Below are 23254 nucleotides of genomic sequence, written 5' to 3' on the forward strand. Positions count from 1 at the left end.
GGGAAAAAGACGAAAAAAGAGTGTAGGACTGCTTGTCCAGTCGGTCAGGTGCAGATAGCCAAGGAAGTTTGTGACTAATAGGATTAATGATATCCATCTGCAGGCCCATGCACTACTTCACACCTGCATGAAAATGCCAGTCAAACATACGAATCAGGACAGTTGCAGCATGGTATAATTGAGGGTTTGGTAGGTCTGGCATGTGTCAGGATCTGAAAATTAAGTTGGGTACATCCACCTCCTCACACAAACCTAGAGAAGACCCCCTGTAAGTGTCTGAAGAATGCGTTTGGAAATTTAATGGGAAGGGCCTGAAAAACATAGAAAATCCTAAGGACTATTTTAATTTTAAGTGCATTGATGCAGCCAAACCAGGACAAAGACTTTTGTTTATCTGAATTAAAAGATGTGTCCATCTGCTCTAGAAGAGGGAGATAACTAAGGTGATAAATACAAGTTGGATCAGAAGAGATGTGGAATATGTGATTGAGAAAGTGCTGCACTGCAATGGGAATTGGCTAGAGAGGTGTTTAATGTACCTTGCAAAGAGAATCACATTTACGGCTACAGACTTAGTAAAGTTGACTTTAAAGTTGCTCATATGTCAGAATCTACCTAATTAGTGTAGTACCAAGGATAAGGATACTCAGGGTTGAGAAATGTACAACCATAAGCCATCATCATATAGAGACATTTTATAATGTCAAGATCTACCTGTAGACTGCATACACTGGGACAATGATGAAGGGCTGTCGCTAAATCTGTAATTACAATGGCATATAACAAAGAGAAAACCCTGCTGAGTACCCTTCCAAAATAGGGAAGGCTTCAAAGAGAATACCGGTAGTTTGGACTGTGGGATCCTTATAGAGAGCTAGAATTCTCGCGAGAAATTTGGGTTCCAAACTGATCTGCTCCAAGGATGCCTTCAAAAAGCCCCAGTGCACATGGTCAAAGGCCTTTTATTAAGCAAAAGAGAGGAGGCAAAGGGGGCTGCACATGACCCTGGCTCTATCAATTAATAAAAGGATCTTATTGGTATTATTCCTCTCCTCTCTATCCTTCACAAATCCAACTTGATCGTTATGTATCAATGAGGGAAGGTCTGGAGTTAACGGATTAGCCAAGACTTTTGCAAAGAATTTTACATCCAAATTCAACAGCGAGATAGAGTGATAATTCCCACAGATGGTGGTATCTTTACCTGGCTTTAGGATAACCGAGTCCATGGCCATGCGGACTGACTCACAAAGGGGGAGGTCATATACTATTCAATATTTTTGTTAGAAAAGGCCTGATGGATTCCCCTAAAAAACCTAAAGAAGTGAAGTGAATCTATAAGATCCTGCTGACTTCCCTGCTTCATTTTTGATTAACAATATGGTCAACATTTTGTACCTTGAGAGCCACATTTAACATTTCTAGAAGCCACAAAAAATAGAGAAGAGGCATAAATGAGAAGATTTTTAAAACATTTGCTAACTGAAATTTGATACTAGTAATATAGTATTCAAATTGGCACTATTTCATGGTTAGTGTAACCACAAAACCAATAATGTAAATTGCCTGTTGCCTGTGTGGTCATATGGGCACCTATATACAGAAAAACAACATAGCTGAACTACAGTGAGTGCAGAGAAGGGTGAGCAGACAAGTTATCAAACTTGTGGCTGTTCAGATTGGGGCAATCTGATTACAATGTACAAATATGTGTATAGACAGTACAATAATTATTTATACACCTAAGCTTGTAACCATGAAGAGGGGATATCCTATGCATCTAGATGAATATCTATCAGACATGGATTCTTTACTGTAAGAGTAGTGAGATTATCAGCTCTCTGCCACAAAATATAGATTATTATACTGGATGACTTTCTTAAAAAAATATATAATATTACAATTTATGGGAGATTGATTTCTGGAGATGGAACATTGATCTAGGGAGCTATTCTGACTGTGATTTGGAGTCAGGAATGAATTTGCCCCCAAAATGGAGCAATTGGCATCCACCTCATAGGGTTTTTTTCTTTCTCAGGATCAACACAGTAGGATTATAGGTTGGACTTGATAAACCTGCTTCATTTTTCAACATTTTCAACTAAAGTATGTAATTATACCTTACAATTCCTATGGTGAGCCAAACAGCAAGGCGTACTGGCCCACATGGGGCTCCTGAGCCACTGGTTGGGGACTAATGCACTATGGCATACAAAAGGTGGGCCCCGATTTATAAAAATGTGTTTTTACCATACACTAGTGTATTAAAAGTGTATCCCTATTATTTACAAATTTGACTCCTGGAACATACTGCATTTTATTAAAGGTGAAAAACATTATTCCTGAGGTATTATGTCTATAAGTGCATTTTTATATACAGCACCGTCATGGATGAGGAATCATGCACAAATACCCCTTTATGTATTCTTGATCCATCAAGTAGGTACCGTAAGCATATGTTAGAATGACTGTAGTCACAATCAGTTTAATCTTACAGCTTGTTACAAAGAATGAACACATTCTACATTGTGCTAAATTAACTTTAATGACTTAATCATGCAGAACCCCTTTAAATTGAGAATATACTGCCAGCCATGCAGTAATATAAATTGCATGTACTGATAGAATATGAAACAGTTAAGTGTGCCGGACGTCACAAACACAATAACGTATCCTTTTTGCAGAAGTAAGGTCTGCTGCACTGACCTCCTTTATTTTGCAGTTGAACATAGTTGGGCTGTCTGCCTTTCTGTAGCTCACACAGATGGAACATAGACACTAACAATACACAGCAGGGGGACAATGAGATCCATAGCACACACAGGCTGAGTCAGGTCCAGCACTGATATGCGTCCACAATGGGTATTCTATGCACCACCTACACGTCAATGCTTGGGGTGTCTCTCTCCAGTCTGACGACAGCTGGAGTGTTTAGCCTTGCAAGAATCCATCCAGATGAAAAGATCCGGTCGACCCTTTCACACAGTCTCTCTGTCTGCCGAACTTCTCTGTTGCTACTCTGGAATCTGGGAGCCCCAAACAAAAAGCATTCAGTCTCGTCACTGCTGCTTCTCATACACAGATGTCCTAGAGCCATTCCTGGCATTGTTGCCCTCTATCTCTGCTAAGCTATCGGAGGGAAACATTTCAGATGCTTTCCTACGCATTGGAGCCTCTGAACTAAGTGCCATTTAATCAGTTACAAACAATCATAATGAGGATAAAAGAACAATACAGTCATGTGAAGCGGATCATAGTATTAATACGTAGGCAGATGTAAAAAGATTATATTTCAGAATACATCATAATACATTCAATATATCCTGCCAGGGTTGTATGGCTGCTAATGCCAGCACAGACTTCTGGGAGAGTTATCTCTAAATTAACTATTGTGGCCTTTTGTTTAAGGTATAAAGGAATCGCTTACATATATGTAGTACTCCCTATAATTCTTAACAGCACCAATTTTCTTTTGTATTTACTAGATTTCTATTAAATGATACTATTTTCACATCATTTCAGTCTACAACCACTATAGCTTTAATACATGGAAGTTACTGTTTGCTGTGTACTGATAATAATAGAAATGTATCAACATTCTGCAGGTATAAAATGGATTTGCTAACATTGAAATTGATGACCTATTGCTAGGATCATTGTCTAAATTGTGGGGGGCTAACTGATGGGTCTCCCAAGGCAAAGTTGGTGGGATATGGCTGTGGCTTTTTAGTCATAGTTTTGAGATAGTTACTATATATATGGACAGAATTTTGTCTGAAGTATGGCACATATTGAACTCAACAGACATGGTCAGGGCTTGTGTTTGTTTTATAACAGCTAATTTTGTGCCATCTGCAAATGTTGAAGCAATGGGTGTAGAAGAGATGGAAACAAATCTGTCTTGTATCATATTTATTCAAATCCCGTGCTCCTGAGAAGATCCTTGGGTAAAAATCACCAATTATAAGGCCAGAGGTTTCACATCTGCATTGGAACCTCCGGTTCGAGAATCGGACGCAGATCTGGCTAAAAATGCCGGAAGAGAAGACTCTGCATGCAGCAGCTGACTGAAAAGTGGGCATACCCCATTATAGTCAATGGGGTTCACCTGGCGCTATTTGGTTCCAGCCAGAGTTGGAACCATTCGGCCACAGGGATTCCCCTTTTCTGCTCCCCGAATGGAGCAGGAAAGCAGAATCCCCAATGCAGGTGTGAAACCACCCTAACCAACATTTTTGAAGATGAACTGGAGGGTTGTGATTATAGGGAGATGAAAGGTTGCAGACGAACCCAGGCTGTAGTGCTTCAGGGGCTCCAAAGCCAATCTGGCACATATGAAGGGTACAACCCCTTTAGTATATCTCCACGGCTACAGTAGTCTAATGGAGACCAAAAGAGTATCATGTTGCCATCAGCTTGGTGTATTTCAGTAAAGTGCTTTTGCAGAAAAAAAAGAATGGAATATTTTAGGAGACTAAGGCTAACTTTACCCTGGCGATATGGCTTCCCACCATGTGAATTCCTCCTTGGATGCGAGGTGTAAAAACAGCCTCACACCACTTCGAGAAAGAAGCAATCCTCTGCCACGGCTGTCAGCCGCAGCAGAGGATCGCAGAGTTTCTACCATTGCTTTCACTGGGAGAACTTGCTATGCTGATGCTGACCCATTGAAAACAATGGCGCTGCAATGCGAGTGCACGCAGGGAGATAGAACATTCCGTGATTCTTTTCCTGCATCGCACTGCAGAAAAATAATGGGGTTCATATTTGTGCTTCACACAATGCACAAATCTCACGCGATTTTCTTGCTCGTGTGAAGCCTACCTAAGTGAAAAAAGGTCTAACCATAGTATAGCCTTCCTGTGGATTTTGATCTGCATCTAAATCCACATGTTAGATGCGTGGATTATGGTGTGGATTTTTCTGCACAACAGAATGTTCTGTAGCATCCTGCAGAATAATCTGTCCTACATAAAAGCACCCTAAGAAATAGTGCAGCATGTTCTGTTAAAATACAAGATACTAGGCCTTTCATATACTTTTGCATTATGTCCTATGAAGGATAGACTACATAAACAATCTCCAAAATTAATCAGTTATACCATTTTGCTTTGTCAGCATTGTATTGTATTAGCTATTTAAGTTGCAATAATAGTTACCTTTTTTATGGAAGAATTTGGTGAGGACTTTGAGACAATGGGCTCACTTTCTTCTCAACCTAAATCATCCTTGCAAGTGGACGATACCTCAATTTAATTCTGCAACTCAAAAACCTTATTAACAGAATTTTATCCAAACCTAAGGCCTCAGTCACACGGGCGCATCGGCGCCTGTGTTACTGCAGCCAGCAGACGGCCGTACCTAAAGACGGACATCTCTCTGCAGCGCCGGAGGAAGAACATGTGACCAGCTTCATTGCCAGTCATGTGTTCTTTCATCAGCGCTGGAGAGAGACGGCCGTCTTCTGGTACGGCCGTCTTCTAACTGACAGTCACACGGGCGCATCGGCGCCGGTGTACGGGTGCCGATGAGCCCGTGTGACTGAGCCCTAAGGCACACAGGCAAATTTGTATTGCAGAATCCAGAGCGGGCGTTTTGCCCATAGCATGCACGATTATGATTTTCCACTTGCGGAGGAGAAATCACAGCATGCGGCTTCTGTGCGGACGGCTTCCTCTGAAGTCAATGGAAGCCGTCCACACAGACCCTTCCACAATCATCATTGCGGTAAGGTTGCGGGATCCGCGCCATTCCTTAGTGACAGCGTGGCATAATTCGTACTGTGCATGTGCGCCGCACGCTTGCTGGCGCATCCGCAGCACAGATATGAAGACAGAGGACAGGTACGCAGGGGTCACTGGCCAGGCACAGGGTTGGATTCTACTGTGAGATCCCGCATGCGGAATCCGTCTTAGCTGTGTGTAGGCGGCCTTATCAAGTAAAAAGCAAATGAATAGAACTGGCATAAGTGTCTGAAATGGAAAGCATAATGAGAGAGGTCATATGGTTCTAAAAGGTTTGAACACGGGTAGAACAGGGCTACTGTTCTAGGAAATCGAGTCCCTAATAATTTTGACCCATTTACCCTAAAATAGCAAACAAAGAGCAACCAAAAAGAAAGCAGTAGTTGGCAGTGAAAAAATACCCACCTCCTATGGTAATATGCGAGCAAGGAATCCATGGTGTATTACTTTGTCTCAATCACATACACTACTTCCAAACATGTGCCAGTCAGAAAGCTAAATATACTAGGTTGAACACTGGTATAGCACCTACTTTGCCAATTCTGTAGTGCACAAAATAATATTGGCTATGTGCATTGAACTGAATAGTCAGAAACAACATATGGAATCAAACATAGAAATGCAAATCACAGTCTCTAAACAAGAATCCCTGGAAACATGGCTGGGAACCTGCAATTCTCACTGAATATGAAGAAATCATCATTTTATACTTTTAATTATAAAGGTGTTATAAGAATAGACTTGGTTGACTAACATCAGAAATTGTATACACTGCACAATATCATCTAAAATCCTCTGTGATTTATAATACGTTATGGCCCACAATAGATACACAATGGTTGACTTTTGCCCAGGACCAGAAAAATCGAGGCACAGGTTTTTGAAAGCCTCTAGATGACCCATGACTGATGCTAGGGAGGGGTAATATAACTGACTTTCACTAAAACTTGGGGCCCAGCCCACTTTCACAGTCTAAGAACCCAGCCATATGGCTATGCTGAGTTAAATTTTTACACGTCAGATTGAATGGCGTTTTCTCAAGCGACCCTGTCTCGTTTTTTTGTTGACCTGTCAGACAGAACAGCAGCTTTGACTGATCCCAGGACCCCCTCCTCCTCATTTTCCCCTCCTCCTTCTCCCAGCTGTAGAAGGCAGGGCAGCAGGTGCAAGAATCTGAAGCCGGCCTCAAGGAAAAGCCGTCAAAGGCCCCCCTTGTGACACAAAGATGGGCTGTGGTGTGGAGGGAGAGACCTGCAAAAGCCAGGGACAATAGTTACACAGCAGGGATCCTGTAGGCTAATTTACACTGTTGCCAGGTGGAAGAAATATATAAGAAACTGAAGAAACCTCTCTGGCAAACTCGATTTCCGCAACCTGTCATATTCCTGTCGAGCAAAGCTGGAGATGGATATCTACTATCCAGCTCTCATAGAACTCTAAACTCTTTGTGAGAACTGAAATTGTGAATATTCCCTAATTCTGGCCAAGACTTGCTGCTTTTACACTTTGTTATGATATTTATATCTACATAAAAGTATTTGTTACAAATTACAAAAAAAAGTATATTTTATAACTTAGAATCTATATAGACAAGAAAACATGGAGAGATTATAGGACTAAAACTAAATACAGTTGTTTGAATGAGCAGTCCAAGTTATGTCTATATTGTGTAAGGGTTGTGTAATGAGCATTGTGTAAAGGGTACTTTACACAGGGTGATTATCAACCAAATTCTTGCTGGAAACGGCAAATTTGGGTGATAATTGGCATGTGTAGATGCAGCCACCAACTCTTTAGAGTGGCTTGGTGGAGACTTTCAGCTCATGTAAACAGGAGCCGCTCAATGTTTGAGCAACTCCTGTATACTGCTAATAGAAACGAGGGGCCGGAGCCATCCCAACCTGATCCACTTTCATTCATTTAAACGACTATCACTCTTGTGTAAGCATAGGAGCGGTAGTTGGGCGGCCGTCCATGGGATGGCTGTTAGGCGCGTACGCTTACAGTTGTCTCATGTGAAGGAGCCTTAGAGGCAGTGAAAAGTCTACTAGTCCATGTTGGGGGATGTTTATATTGTGCCATTATCCTTGATATACATTTACAGACAAATTGTATTCAGAACATACTGCAAACTTGTATTTAAGACCTACCCTTCAAGTTCTACATTTTTAAAACCCTTTTCTATGGCCTCTTTGATATGGTTTTATTGCTATATAGCAGGGGAACTCAACTAGTTTTTGTAAAGGTCCAATTACCTAGGTCTGCCATTAGGTTGAGGTCCATCAAAGGCAGATAATTACTATTAAAAAGCAAATCACATCAGTACATATAAATTATAGTATGATTATAGTATACCAAATATATATACATTTATTGTTTCTTACTGCTTAGGCACTATAGAACCTCACCTATAGAAGATCATAATATACTGAGAGCCATAACTTTTTTTTATTTTCCCACTAGCGGTGCCTTGTGGGGGCTTGCATTTTTCACAATGAGTTGCTGTTTTAATTTATACTATTTTGGGGATACACGTAGGTTTTTGTCAAGTATTGTCTAGCAGAAGTAAGGGTGCATGCACACGAGCGGATTTGAATTGCAGAATCCAGAGCAGGCGTCTACCTCCGGATTCCGCAGCAAACATGACCCATAGCATCCAATGCAAAAGTGATTCCTTATGCACACGAGCAGAAACCAAGTGCGGTTTCTGCTTGCGGATGAAGAATCACAGCATGCTTCATTTGCCTGTGGTGTCTCACAGACGGCTTCCATTGTCAGTGGAAGCCATCCGACCTGTGGCCCGTCCGCAACTGATATTGTAGATGGGCCGCGAATTCCATGGGAAAAGCAGAAGTTTAAAAGAAAAAAATCTGTACTGCGCATGTCCAACGGCGAGCCGTGCAGACTATCCGCAGTACAGATGAGACTGAATGACAGGAACACACGGACGCCGCTGCTGCAGGGACGGATTCCGATGCGGGTTTCCACATGTATGCAGCCTAAGCAAGCAAACTTTACACCACCTAGGCCTGAGAATCAATCCAAAATATTGAAGTCTGTACTTCCTCCCTGTGCTTAGCGGTCTAAGGCCACTCTCACACAAGCATGTTTTACAGCGTTTAGAGCTATGTTTGAAACGCCCGCTAAAAACGTTGTAAAACGCCTCAATTGATTTCAATGGGGCTTCTCTGATGAGCTTTTCCAATGCTATCTGTTCTATTTTAGTGCATTTCGCCCATTGCAATGATGGGGTTTGAAAATGCAGTAATATGCCTGTATGAGAGTGGCTTATGGGTCATTTATGTAGATAGACTGGCTAAGTGGTATGCCAGTCTGGGAAGCATTGCAGTTAGGGCTGTATTCCCTTGAGTTGACATTACATCTCACCTGGCAATGTTCACCACCGCTCTTCTAAGAAAAGGAGAGACGGGAAACAGTGCATCAGTCACATTAGAGCAACTGGAAGGCCAAGCTCCCTTTCAGGAAGGGAAATTACATTTTCTTTCACGCAAATACAGATAACTGTAAGGTAACTGTCATAATAACATTGATATGTTAATTGGCTCTATTGCTCTGTAAGAGAGATTAGGGGTGTAGTGAGCCTGACTGAGGGAGTCATTACAGTCTGTGAACTGTGAAATACATTGGCGATATATAAGCAATTATATTATTAAATATGATCATAAATAACTGAATACCACTGTAGAGGTAGATAAAAGATCAATAGTGCAAGATTGTCGGCGTCTGTCTAGAATTGTTCGTGTTCCCCACATGCATATCCCGCAGGTCAGTGCAGCGTTCTTTATCTTCCATTGGATATGGGAGCAAAAGACTCACCAGATGCCTCTGTAATCCCCACAAAACTGGACACAGCACCTCACCTAGGCTTTAGAGATTGCTAACTGGGCGCTAGAGGACTGGCAACATGCAGAGTGGTCTGATAAGGCACGATACCAATTGTTTCAGACTAATTATAGTGTTCATGTGTAGTGCAGCCCCTATGAAGCCATGGACCCCAGTTGTCCATAAAGCACTGTGCAGGTTGTGGGGGGTTCCATACTGGTGTGAGGTGTGTACTCATGGCATGGTTTGGGTCCACTGATCAGCCTAAACACATCATTGACTAATTCCCACTACATTTCACTGCTTGGTGACCATTTTCCACCATTCATGGACATTATGTAACCCCACAATGATGCGATATTATAGAAGGATAATGCACCATGCCATTAAGCCTAAGTTTTCCAGAATTTGTCCAAGGAGCATTCTGGAGAGTCCCTTCGAATGGTGTGGCCTGTACATCTACCTGACACGAGCCCAATTGAATATTTATGAGATCCGGTGCAGTGGTAGATTTGCACCTGAGATCCTGCACTACACCAAGTTGTGGGTGGCTATACAGATGGCATGGTTCAGCATCCCTCTAGATGTCATCCATCCACTTATTGAATTGATGTCATGTCAAGTTGCTGCACTATACTAGGTTAAATAGGATCTACACAATATTAGCTCCTATCCCATGACTTTTGGCACATCAGTGTATACCACTGCAGAATGTTTCCCACATCTTACATAGTGATACATTCTTCTACAAAACAAACAACAGCATGGTAATAGGAAATTGTTTCTACACTGGTCTCCTTTAAGTGCAAAATCTGCATGGGGTGTATATGTTCCCCCATGATTGCATGGGATTCTTCTCCATAGGTTTTATCTCAAGACATTTGCTGTACTTAATGCATTTAAATAAAATATCCATTTTACATAATAAAGTAGAATTAATAAAGTTTATTCACTGTACTTTGAAAAGTTCTATAAGTTTTCTAACATATTTTGTATTTTAAGTCTTCACCATTTTTAAGTTTGCTACCAGCGAATGAGAAACTCCACAGCCTATGAATTATGGCTCTTGGAATACATTGAGGCAACAATGGAAAAATACTCTGCATCCTCCAAGCCAGAATGAGCTTTGTTTGTAAGGGGTTAATGCGACTGGGAGCTGTCATTCATACTGTCTGCACAAAAAGCATTTTTGATTGTAAAAATATGTAAAAACGTTGTAAGTGTAAAGTCACAGGTTTTCCAGCCAGTCAGCAATGATCCCAACGGTTTGGTCTTTAAGCTGAAAACAACTACAGCTATTAAACTGAGAGCCGCTGATGGCAGAAAGTCAAGTTGCATTACATGGCAACTCAGTAGAGAATGGTGATCTGATAAATAAGCAATTGTGCTGGGAAGGTTTTTGACTGATTAACATGTCTAGCAGCAGACAATGAGAAGCCTTGCACAGGCCCATGTGAGGAGTGAGGACATTAAAATGTACCTTTTATTTGATCTAATCTGGTATAAACTACACTAATGAAAAATGAGCCTAGACATGACTGCACTATAGAGTGTATTATCTTGTACTGCTATGTGTATGGGATGAATGATCTGGTCGCTGTAGTCTTATAATGACCCTGAGGCCACCCATCATCTTCAGCCTGTATTTAACCTCTGGAAAGCTAGCAAAAGTAGAACTCAAATCATAGTTTCAATGATTGATGGAAATCAATGTTCACACTCTGTCATCTATAAAACGGACAGGTTTGTTCTGTCGTTATGTGCATTATATTTGTCCCCAGTTCATTGGAGTGTGCCAGAAAAACAAATAGGAAGATATTTCTATCAGTCTGTTAATATGTATCATTTAGCAATTACCCTAAAAATGTTTCGTTGTGTGCACTCACGACAGACACTGTACACATTAACATATACAATGAACATACAAACAACAACAAAATACTTAGCATATGTACTTACAGACAAGTAGATGGTAATAAGAATAAGCTCATACGATCACATGAAAGGTCCTCATTGTCTTGTGAGTCCCTACACTAACAAGACAACTACAACAAAAAAAGGGGGACCCTGCATACAAGCAGGGCGATTGTCCTGATAGGGACAGCCTCACGCAGAAAGCTTAGGATACCTGTCTCGCCCTAGATGATAAGAGGCAGGAACACCAAACAAGGATGTAACACACAATAAATGTCTGCAGACGCAGTGAAATTCAAACACAGGACATCATTCACACATCTGCACACCTATAGACAGATAAACAAGACAAGGCCATTGCATTCACCTACCAATGGATGAAGGAGACTGAACAGAACAAGGCTCGGACATCAGCCCACTAATGGACAGGTGGGACAAACAGACTTGGACCGGGCGTCTAACAACGGACATATGCATCATCAGACGAAAAACAAACAAAACTACATGCATGTAGACGACAAAGAAGACGGACTGAACAAGACAAAAACGGAACAAAGATCTGCACAGCATGCATCCCAACACCCAGGTTTAGTTATGTCCCTTTTACGCAGGATGACAGCAGTCTAAACGACTGCACAAGCACTGATGTCACCGCTAAGGTCCATAATAGCAGAGAAAAAAAACCTATGCCAGCAGCACAACCTGAATTGCTGTTCCCAGCATGGCAGATAATAAATGCACAGTCACAGACAGGACCCCAAATCAAGGATCCACCAAATGTAGCAAAAGAAATAGTGTGACAGCATAAGTGGGGCAGAAAAGTAAAAAAAGATACTTTATTCCTCCATAAGAATGTGCGGCGTTTTGATTTGGAAAGGTTGCACATTCGTAGGGAGGAATAAAGTATCTTTTTTAGCTTTTTGCACCATTTATGCTGTCACATTATTTCTTTTGTCACTACTGAGGTCATTAGTGCTTGTGCAGAGCGTTTAGGCTAGGGTCACACAGGGCGGATTTGCCGCGGTTTTGCCGCAGCAGATCCGCCCGCGGCAAAACCGCCCGCAGCCGCTAATCCCGGGATTAGCCAGCCATGTGGATGAGATTTCTCAGAAGTCTCGTCCACACGGGACGGCTAATCCGCTGTGGTAAATCCGGTTGAAACCGCGGCTGCGGCGGCCGCAGCCGCGGTTTCAAAAGAAGCAGCATGTCCATTCTTCGCTGCAGCCGCGCTCTCCTCTATGGGGGCGCCGGCCGCAGCGCGGCCGGGTTGCTTCAAAGCCGCCGCGGCTTAAACCGTGGCGGTTCTCCCGGCGGAAATCTCGCGGTTTTTGCTGCGGCCAAACCGCGAGATTTCCGACGAAAATCCGCCCTGTGTGACCCTAGCCTTACACAGACAGACCTCACCGCTGGACCGCAGGCTTCTGGCTCAGCTCCTCACCTTCTATGTGAAGCATTGAGCAGGGAGTCTTTACACTGAACAACAAGTCCATGATCCGGTGATGGTATTTATGCTGACTGAAAGTCAGCACTAACATGGAGTGAATGAATAGTAAATAATGTTTTTGCATTTACACTGGATGATTATCATTCCAATTTTTTCATTTGACCAAATTTTGAATGATATTCGTTTCGTGTAAATGGTCCATTAGGGGATGTTAAGGTGTAAAGCGACCAGCCCCCTCTACCAAGAGACGCATGGTGATTGGCTGGCTGGAGAAGTCCACACCATCAGCCAGCCTAATCATCCACACCTGCAGCAGAGGAGTTGTCATGTCTGCTTATTTTAAGAGTGACTATAGATGCACACATCCCACTGTCATTGTCAAGGGATAATACTGAAGGCCTAAGTAAGTGAGTTGAATACATTGCTCTTAAAAGTGTAATGGTGTATTTACACACGCTGACAGCTTTGAGCAATCATTTTGCATAGGTACTAATGGGGTAAATCAGCCCTTTAGTACTTCATTGCATGTATTTAGAGAACAGCGGGTGGTCTGTTCTCTAAATACATCACTATTGTTCTCCAATGGGACAGCAGCTCTTAAAGTAAGTTATCAGCTGTTATCAGCGCTGCCCGCGGAGAACAGTGTGCGGTCCATCTTATCTTCCTGAGGGACGAGGATTTCATGCAAACCTGAAGTCAGCGATGGATGAAAAGTGCACGGTAAGTGCACAATGGGCATACATTTACACACAACGATTATTGCTCAAAAGATTGCTTTTGAGCGAATTTTAAGCGATAATTATTGTGTGTAAAAGGGCCTTTAGTCCTACTTTAAACACCATTTAATTTAAGTGCTGGTAAATTTCATGATACATCTTTATAGGAAATGATGTTGTTCAATATCCACCAATGGGGATTGGTAAACTTGAAACACATTTATACAACTCTTACTAAGCCTAATTGGAGCTGTATAAATCAAGTTCATTTACCAAATTTGTATCATATTTTACTTTTAACTCTATGGTTTTGTGAAGCTCTATGATTATTGAAGCCCTATATGCAGGGTGGGGCAACAATCTGGACACACCTGTTTAACTGGTGTAATAAAGAGAAAATTGACTTCCAATGTGTAAGAATATTCATTAGGAGCCTCGTGTGGCGCAGAGTGTAAGCTCTCACGACCTGAAGGTTGCAAGTTCAAACCCTGAATGGTTCAGGTAGCCAGCTCAAGGTCGACTCAGCCTTCCATCCTTCCAAGGTCGGTAAAATGAGTACCCAGCTTGGTGGGGGGTAATAAATTTTTAAAAAATTACCTGAAAGCACTGCGTAATAAGTTGGCGCTATACAAATAACAAGATTAGGTGAGAAACTGCGTATTTTGGTGGAGGAGATATTTTCTGTGGCTATTTTAAACTCTTCACCATATTGGTTTCAGGTTAGGTTTTTCAAATAGGAAGGGAGTCATGTGATATGTCAGTGTTGGCTATAATTTACTCAGAAATACACTAGTAGTGTCAATTTTGTCATATCTTTACTTGTTTAGGAGTTAAGTGAGAGCAAAGTTTCACAAAGTGCTTCACATGACGTGTTTGATGTATCCACTATTTTGCCAAATCCACATGATTAAACATATAATATAGTTTCCCTGAACATGCTGAAAAACTGCAGGTTACATTTTTTCACCACACTGTAGGATTTGACGTTCAGGTGAACTATATTGCATATTTTTCCCACATACTGTACACATAAATGTTCAAAGTCGTTAATTCTGGCAGCCATGCCTGCCATTCAACTGGACCACTACACCCAATTCAGTGACCAGGTAATTGCACATCCAGCCATCTGCATACAGCCATAGCAAAGTACAGAGATGCGCAATCCTGTTGAAAGTAACATAGGTACTCACTGTTCTCATTGAGCACAGATGGAAACAGGATATCCTGTAACATCTGGAAGTACTTTTCACCATTAAGTAATCTGTGAATTTAAAAAAGGCCCCTGGATGTCAGACATAATTTACCAACTTTGCCCTTACTTAATTCCTAAACAAGTAAATATAGGGCAAAACTGACACTAACAATGTGTTTCTAAGTAAATTCTAAGCAAGACTGATATGTCACATGACCCTCCTTCTATTTGAAAAACGTGAGCTGCATTCAAAATGGCAGAGTTCAAAATGGCTACCAAACAAGTCTCCTGTGCCAAAAATGTAGCTTCCCTCTGAATGAATGCTTTCACATATCAGAAGTCACTTTTTTTTTATTATTACACTAGTTAAATAGGTGTGTCCAGAATTTTGCCTCACCCTTCAGATGTATTATGATGTTTATCAGCGCAAATCTTAATACTTAAAAAAAAAAAAGAAATGTTGTTCAACGACGGTCATTTAAGTTCTAAAAAAATTCCCAAATTTCACACTAAGCCTCGTAGTGTTTTCTTTTGTGGTTACTTACCAATATAAAGTTTCCCAATGTCAGTGGTGTATTAAATACTTATTCTAATACTTTATTCTAACTACCGTAATACATAATATCCCCAGCCTAAAGAAACTGTGGATCCAGCCAAATAGATATTCGGAATACATCTTAACTGTCTATTTGCCATTGCCTTTTACTGGGTAAAAATCTGTTTGCTGAACATTTTCCTGTCGTGATCCCATTGTTTATAAGGTGTATCTCCTGGTACACACAGCATTCTTAGTAATACATTAGCTAAGTGATGTCACGCTTGTGATGTATTGTGGTTATACATTCCCATAGCAACAGCATTCTGGTAATGTATGACAGTAATATGTTATCTGGGCACCCAGTCCCTATTGATATATGAATGGAGCCTGGGAGCCAGAGGCTGCTCTCTTACAGATACCAAATGATTAGCAGAAATGTCCTATGGGAAGCTGGAATACAACACACTCTGAAAGGAAAACGTATGGGGTGATCCTCATGTCAAAATATCCTATTAGCTATCACAGCATGTCTAATACCCAGATGTCATGCTAACTTTCTAACTAACTCTTCATAACTCCCATTCCATTCTACAGCTAGAATTTATATATGTCATCCTGTTATTGCTCTTATGGGTAATCAAAGAAGTTATGTCTTGTCACAGTATTCTGCCTGGCAGCTAAGTCTTAGCTTTCTGGTGTCAAATACTGACTCCCAAAAAACATCAAAAACAAGTCAGAAAAAGTAGAATCAACATAACGTCATATCACTAAACCATAAGAAGCCATACTTACTGGTATAATGCCCGTTCTCCGCAGGATACAGACAAGTCCCAAGTTATATGTAGTTGCTGTCTATTAATATTTTGCACCTTTGCTGACTTTCCTGTGTAACATTTTGGCTTGTTTGCGCCACTTGGTAATTGGTATTTTAACCTGCCCTTGTATTGTATATCAGTAAGTATGAACTCTTTTGTCCTATTAACATATTATATTATATTATTGCATGTCAGTCAATCAATGCAGCACTCGGTTTATTGAGTGCTGCATTGATTGGTTCAGTTGCAGCACTCGAGAACCAATCAGAGCCATGACTTGCTGGAGGCGGAGTTTACAAACCCCGTTACCAGTAAGCGACCTTCTGTCGGTGGCTGACAACTGCAAGCATGCCTGCCGGGACTCTGGAGACCAGCGAGAGGGACCCGGACAGTGCCTGCTAGGTAATGTATTGTTTTTTCTTATGTAGTGTAGCTAGGGTTTATTTTCGTGGTATAGCTTATATTTTAAAGCCCCTTGAAAATATGACAGGGCTTATTCTAGGGGTAGGTCTTATCTTCAGGGAAGCATGGTAGCTACAATATATATGTAATATGTGTTTTCTAGAACCCCTTTGAACTACATTTCCAGTTTACAGGGATATGACAATGATTTGAATGCTGCATTGAAATTTCAGTGACAACATTTTAGAAATAACAGCAGTAGGACCCCTTGGTCAGTTTGCTTATCACAATCAATACATTTTAATTATAGACGTAAATGTCTGAATTGTAAATGAATAATAATAATAATAATACCAATCATTAAAAAATGTATGTAGCTAGTTTGAACTCAATCAGGGGAATTTAGCATTGAAAAATCTGGTGTAAAAAAGTCACAACATTTGAGGGAAGCCCTACTTGCTCCAAAAATTGTGATTCTTAAAAATTGACACCACTTATGCCAGAAAAGCAGGCGTGGCTTGTTGGGAGGGGGTATGGCCATCCCAACCTGACACATTTATAATTTACACCAACAACTGACAAAGTATATAAAAAGGCTATGCTAGCTCGTAGGTGGCATTGATTTCTTTTTAGGCATATGAACGTCCCGGGATGTGCTTAAAGGGGTTCTGTCATTAGAAAAAAAAAAATCACTCCTTACCTATTCTTCCCCGGGGCAGTCTTCTTAATAGATCTTCACCTCACCGAACTTCTCCTGGCTCCTCCAGTCCCCGGGTCACCTCACCACAAGCTGGCCGAATCCTCTTCTTCCTGTGATGTTACGTACATTCTCAGCATTCTGATTCCGGCAGCTCAATGTATGCTACCTCACTAGTGACGTAGAGTTCACTGCCTAGCAGGGAATGTCGAATCCTATACCGGACTATTGTCGCGACTGCGAATGCGCAATGTCTCGTGGCAATAGCATATGAACACTCGCGGCGAGACAGAGTGCATGCGCAGCCTTGTCAATAGCCCAGCATAGGATTTGGCATTCCCTGCTAGGCAGTTAATGCTATGTCACTAGGAAGTGAACTGCAGCTACATAACAGGAAGAATCTGATACAGCTTGAGGTGAGGTGACCAGGGAGACTGGAGGAGCCAGGAGAAGATCGGTGAGGAGAAGATCCGGTAAGAAGACTGCCTGGGGAGGAATAGATAAGTATAGGATTTTTTTTCTAATGAGAGAACCCCTTTAATGTATTAAGAGCCAAGCATGCATGTTTAAGGTGGAGTTTGAAGATATGTTTTGCTGATCCTGCATGCATGTTTATGGTGGAGTCAGGAAAGAAAGCTTTTTAGCCAAAAGTTATTTAGTGCTCTTTTCTTTGACACAGTTATAGTCTTTTAACCCTTTCCAATCCACTGTCTGACCTCTGAAGACATTATAATTTAAGGCTGTACAGCTCCGATGTTGGAAGACGTCCGTCGGGGTTCTCTTACTGTATATTGCCAGCCTCTCTGCTGTTGGAGCCCATCCAACGTGTCACCTCATGCAGTACTGGCTTTAGCCAGCAGATACCGCCATTGTTAATGGCAGAAAAAGAGTAAGCGCCCTACGAAAACCAGGATACAATTTGGATTGGAAAGGGTTAACTCTCTTTTCCCTTTTGTGGTCCTCCAGTTAACTATTAGAACAGACACCTATAGATATACTACATATTTTTTTCTAGATACACTTATGTGTAATAATTTATAGAGCAAACTCGAAGCACTTACCCTTGACCTCTAGTAAAACAGGTAGATTCTTAAAGATGTCTAAGATGCATCTAAGCACTTAATAACTTTCATTTGTCTAAACAAGCCAGCTGTAAATAATACATGTGGTGTGTAGACTTCACAAACCACAGGCAACTGTCGCTCTGTCTATCAATAAACATCAACATCAAGTACAAAACCAGAAAAACATTCTATGGAACAAAGAGAAAAAAACATAAGCAGCTGGGAATAAGATGAGAAATGACAGAGCTGTGGGGACTTTTAAAGCCCTATGTGATTTTTAGCCTAGAGATGGCATGGAGTGTGCAGCACCAGCTCACTCCTACTATCTATTTCTGTGATGACCATCAACAGTTCAAGAAAAGGACTAAAGACTTTTCTTATTCTGTGAGCTAATGTTTTCATGTTTATTAGTCTCAACAATGTTAACCCAGTGTAGAAATCAGATTGAGAAGTGGAAGTGGAATCGCACTCCGACATGACTCATCTGTCTATCTGTGGCTCCAGATAGTGCTAAGGAGGAAATCCACAATTTGAAAAGTTTAATAGCAGGTAGGGGAAGAACACATTGGGTAAGACAAGAGGTTTCTCTCTTCTGGTCCATCTCTTTCTTCTTTAATTCACTGTGTTCTGTGCAAGGAATAATACTGGCTCTTTGAAGCAGTAAATCAGTGACTATTGTAACAGAGCAGTGTGTGACTTAAGAGAGTCCAACTCTCCCTCTATACTTTGCATGCTAAAAGAAGACCACCCTTGAGTTCAGAGCTCCGGGTTTTAGTTTCAGGGACTGATGGTTTGAATCAATGCAGATTACGGGGGATTTACCCTATCTGTGTGTACACTAGAAGAACTCACCTACACACAGATGTCTATGACCTCCTGCAGCTGAGAATGTCAGCCCCAACGGGGAGACATGGAGAGCCTGCAGTGGGCTAGAGTGTGAGAACATGATACAATCATTAAATCATCAGCTATGTTGCTGGACACATATCAATAGATGTTTGTAAATTTCAGCACCTAATTTCTGATATCCTCATATCTGTTTAGTAAATCTGCAAAGTAAATAGACAAATATTGATCACATAAGATAATTGTACAGTCACGTTCTAATAATGACACATCCGTGAATGGGTATCCGATTATTTTTTAAGATTTTCTGTTCAGTGTATTCATGGCACATTTTATTTATTTTATTTGCTACTATTGTTATTGGATGGATTTTCGCTTTGTGTTTTATTTCACCTTTTGTTTTTTCATTATGACTTTCTATGGAAAGTTTCTTTCTTATAAAATAATAATTAACAATAGTTAACATAATGAATTCAGGTCATGGGTCTAATTTGATCAGCTTAATTTTTTCATTCAGGGCAAAAGATAAAAAGCTATGGACACCATTGGTGGCAGTTTTGTTTCCCCTTAAACGCATGTAATTTGGGCTGACAATAAGTTTTGCAGTAGGGTTTAATTAAAAATTTAGCACAGTTTGTCTTCTGCAGCTTTTACATATCATTGTACATAGACACTGCAGTTTGAGGGTTCTTTTACACAGCACAACTATCAAGTGTTTATGTGCCAACAGTCGTCACAAAGATTATCGCTCCTGTGCACACAGGAGCGATAATCACTCACTAATTGGAAGGGGAGTGCACAGGAGATCTCTTCTGGATGGTTGTCACCATTCAGAGTAAACAACTGCAGTGTCTGAGGAGCGGGTCCACAGCCGAGGAGACAGCGGGGTAGAGAAAGGCTTTGTCAAGGGGCTCTACCATCTCCTCCCCTGAAGGTAGCTCGGGACCCAATCACGTTACCGCTGAGGAAGATCACAGGGCTTGTAACCAGTGGTTATGTTAATTCCAGTTGTCATTCATGACGCCACCGTTTCATCCACTGTGGTGGATCTCCCAGATGTAATAAAGTAGTCCACACAGAGAGTAACTTTTGGAACAGGAAACGGTTGGATCTGCTCGTTTACTAGAAATTCTTGAACTTCAATCCAACAAACAGTCTTAATACAGATACAATAAGCCAAAGAAGTGTAACAGGGAGGACTCTTAGGGCATCAGGATATTCCACAGTCCAAGTTATCTGTGAAGTTCCTCTCCCCACAAACTCTCTCTCTCTCTACTGGTCAATACTCACTATCACTTTCTCCTCTTCTTGCTTGGCAGCAGGTTGCTTCTCTCCAAGCGCTCACCAGAAACACTGAGGATCCCTGGGTTGGTTAGGCCCAGGCTGAGCATCAGACCATTGCTCGGCCTCCTCCATGCTCCACAGACGGACCGACTAGTCCGGTGTGTGGGTGTCAGACACTCCAGACTTCCACTGACTACAGTACTCCTACTCCTCCTCTCTCTCTCTCTCCTCTCTTCCTTATCTCCTTCCCCTCCATTCTGCAAACACATATATCAAGCATGATCACATGACCACAAACAATACACACGAAACGCTCCATTTTCCAGACAGGACAGAACATAGCAGACATTAACCCATTCAGTCAAATGCACTCCACAAACAAGACATTGATAATACAATGGCACGAGAAGGACATATAACATTATGGAGGGGCCCTATTAACTCTGGGCCACTACACAACTAGTCATACATAAATGAACAGGACAATAGTCGCTCAGTTTTTATGCCTGTGTTGCGGTAGGGAAGGGCGGCACAGAAATCAGAAATGATGCGGACACCAAGTTTTTTTTTACCAAATAAACTTGGAAATTAGTTCGCAGTAGAAGCTTCTGTTAATAGATAAGCAATACACAGTTATTCAGAAACGTTAGACAACCTAATGGACTCTAACTAAGAAGATGCTTAAGGCCCAATGCACACGGACAAATTTTTGCTGCGGAATTCGCAGCCAGGCACCTGCTGCGAATACCACAGCATTGTCCATGCATAGCATGCGATGTGAAATGATTCTTCCACGTATTACTTGCAATTTCTGCTCGTGGAGGAAGAATCGCAACATGCTCTCTTTTTTTGAGAGACTCGTATGAACGGCTTCCATTGCAGTCAATGGAAGCCGTCCGTCCCGTAGAGATTCTGAAACATCAATTGTGAAATCACCGCAAATCTGCGTCATCACCGGCGCGATGGCGCGTCATTCTATGCACTGCACATGTGCGGCAGCGTGCCAGACGGCATATTTTCAGTGCATCTGAGGCAGGTATGCAGGGGTTACTGGCCAGCACAGGGTTGGATTTCACTGCGAGATCTCGCAGCCAGAATCTGAACTGGCCATGTGCATAGGGCCTAACTCTAACATGTGTGGGATATGGTAACAATGTTCTATAAATCACAAAGATCAGCAACAGACTTCTACTGTAAAACACGTGGTATTACCACCAAACATTTCAACCCAGCAATGGCGTCACCCTCACACAGTCTGAAAGTAAAACAAGTGTTATCCAATATCTTATCTGCAACTGCTGTATGAATATATGTTCCTCTGGTGTTCGCTTGCGCCTGTGTATTTTAACTGGCAGGCCTGTAATTAAGTCACTGCCCATGTGTTCCTGTCCGGCCTTTTCCTGAGGGCCCACCACACTTATATATCTTCAGTGTGTTTGGTACCACAATGTAGGTCACGCATCTTTGGATATCTATTGGGGGTACCCCAATTCACAGGGCTGCAGGATGATGCAAATTCTTTGTACCCTGTTTCCCTGAATATAAGACAGTGTCTTATATTAATGTTTGCTCCCAAAGATGTGCTAGGTCTTATTTTCAGGGGATGTCTTATTTTTCAATGAAGGAGAATTCACATTTATTGTTGAACAAAAAAAATGAACATCTCTTATATACTGTACAGTAGTTGTCATCACAAACCAGCATAACCAGACAAACTGTGGATCCTATCAAGAATTTCTACCATTATTTCCATGTACACACTGTCTGGAGACTTTCGCGATCACCCACTTAAGAATCAAAGTGACAGACTGGTTGCCTGACTCACACACAGGCCCACAAAAGATAAGGGCTGTAAAGTACCTGGCTTCCACACACTGTCTGGAGATTGTAACGATCACCCACAGCAGTTCCTAGGACCACTTGTACAGCAGGAACGGTATTGCAGCTTCCGGCCACCATGGGAAGCTCATCACACCAAAATTCACACAGCAGGGACAGAGCTAGGTCTTACTTTCGGGGGAGGCCTTATATTTTGAACTTCATCAAAACCTCCACTGGGTCTTATTTTCGGGGATGCCTTATTTTTGGGGGAAACATGGTAGCCGTCTCTCTAGCTGTAGTCCTTACAGCTTTGTTCTCTCAGCAACATCAGCTCTGGCGCGTTATGCAGGCAAGCATCTCAAACATCTCGTTTCTTATGCCACTGTCCCTCTCTAACAGGCACAGATTCTCCAGGGCAAATCCTCAATGGTCCCCCAAGCCAACTCCTTAGTCCTTTGACAGCTCTTGACCTCTACAGACAATGGGAAGTCGCATACAACATTGCATAAAGAAATGCACAAACTGCAGTAATGTATGGTTACCGGTAGAGGCTATTACATAGCTAAAGGAACCATAACAGTGCTCATTACAGCACAAACTGGAACCTGGGCTCCCTCCTTACACCTGTATAAAATGAATGATGAACAATAAGTGAACAAATTAATGTTTGTCGTTCAATCGTTGGCCATGTTTACCCTGAATGATTCTTGTTCTGTTTCACATGAACCAATTGTTAACTGAATGTTAATCATTTAGTGTAAAATGGCCAGTTACCAGAGAGCACCCGTTCAATAGGGCAGACTGTAGTAAAATAACAAAACTGGGGAGTACTTACCTCTCCGCTGCCACCGGGATCCAGCGTTCTGCTGCTGTACTAAAAGAAGGAAGAATAGGAATTTAGGGGAAACTGAACAAGTTTGCTGATGACACAAAG

This window comes from Eleutherodactylus coqui, chromosome 1 (genome assembly GCF_035609145.1).
Source record: "Eleutherodactylus coqui strain aEleCoq1 chromosome 1, aEleCoq1.hap1, whole genome shotgun sequence".
NCBI classification, from domain to species: Eukaryota; Metazoa; Chordata; class Amphibia; order Anura; family Eleutherodactylidae; genus Eleutherodactylus; species Eleutherodactylus coqui.